We start from the raw sequence: 1361 nt of genomic DNA, 5'->3' as shown, positions 1-1361 counted from the left end.
GGAAGTGGCTGCAGGAAAGGGTGCCTTGAGGGCACAGTGTGAGGTGCAAGGCAGAGCTCTGGCCCATTTGGGGGATAAGGGAGGGCTGCCCAGACGCAGGGATGGAGGCACTAAGACCTGAAGGGTGAGGAGGGGTCCCTGTCCACCTTCGAAGCCCTGTCCCAGCTTGCCTCTGCTGGACTCCCATCACACACACCCTCTGCCACACACACCCTCTAGGAATGCCCCTCATGCCTCCATGTGGCAAATACCTGCTAACCTCCCCACCAGCTCCAACCCCCTCCCTGGCCCCTTTGCTCCCCCGACACTTTGGGAGCCTCTCCCAGAGCCTCCCTCACACCCCAGCGAGGCCATCTGTTTACACATCCACCTCCCTGGCTGGACTGGTACCTCCCCGAGGGCAGAGGACAGGACAGGGCTGACTCAACCCTAGCCAGGCTCGCATGGGGCCCGGTGGCTGAGTGGCGAGAGCCACAGGTACCCCGGGTTTTCTGTTCTCAATCCTGGCTCAGCCCGTCCCTGGTTGTGTGACCTGGGACAAGGGACCTCCCAGCCTCTGGGCCTCCCTGTGAAGAGAGGCATTCCAACAGGGCCACCTCCCAGGGTTACTCTGAGTCATAAGACAACAAGGGGAATGCTTTGCACGGAGCTCCCTTGGGGGCAGCCTTTACGATCAACATGTCTGCGTTGGACAAATGAATGAAGGCAGGGTAGCCTTCCTGTCATGCTAAGCTGGAAAACAAGACCTCGAGACATGGCAGGCAGGGGGTGGGGGAAACCTCATCTCAGCCAGACAAATGCCAGCCACGGCTGGGCCCTGGAGCCATCCATTACCTCAGCAGACACGCACTGGACACCTGTGTGCCCATCCCACTGCAGGTAGCCTGCCAGAGACCCAACAAAGAGATGAGGAAGAGAAGCGGTGTGCTGACAGCAAAGAATTGGGGAACCCCCAAAGTCAGGAAGGGCCTCCATCACAGGAGGAAGAGTGTTCTGAGCAGAAAGAGCAGCAGGTGTAAAGGCCCTGAGGTGGCAGGAACCTGGAGTGTGAGGAAGTGAAAACAAGGCCAGGGTGGTTGAAGCACAGAGTGGAGAAGAGACTGGAGATAAGGTCATAGAGGTGGCCAGGGGCCTCAGGGTGAGGAGGGGAGTCGCCAGGGTTCCTGGAGCATTTTATCGGCTAGAAAGTGGTATCATTTGATGCACATCTTTAAAAGCTCCTTCTGGCCAGGCACAGCGGCTCACACCTGTAATCCCAGCACTTTGGGAGGCCGAAGCGGGTGGATCACAAGATCAGGAGTTCAAGACCAGCCTGGCCAATACGGTGAAACCCTGTCTCTACTAAAAATACAAAAATTAGA

The sequence above is a fragment of the Mandrillus leucophaeus genome, unplaced genomic scaffold, assembly GCF_000951045.1.
Source record: "Mandrillus leucophaeus isolate KB7577 unplaced genomic scaffold, Mleu.le_1.0 Scaffold11, whole genome shotgun sequence".
Taxonomy (NCBI): Eukaryota; Metazoa; Chordata; class Mammalia; order Primates; family Cercopithecidae; genus Mandrillus; species Mandrillus leucophaeus.
Note: the sequence above shows the minus strand (reverse complement) of the source record.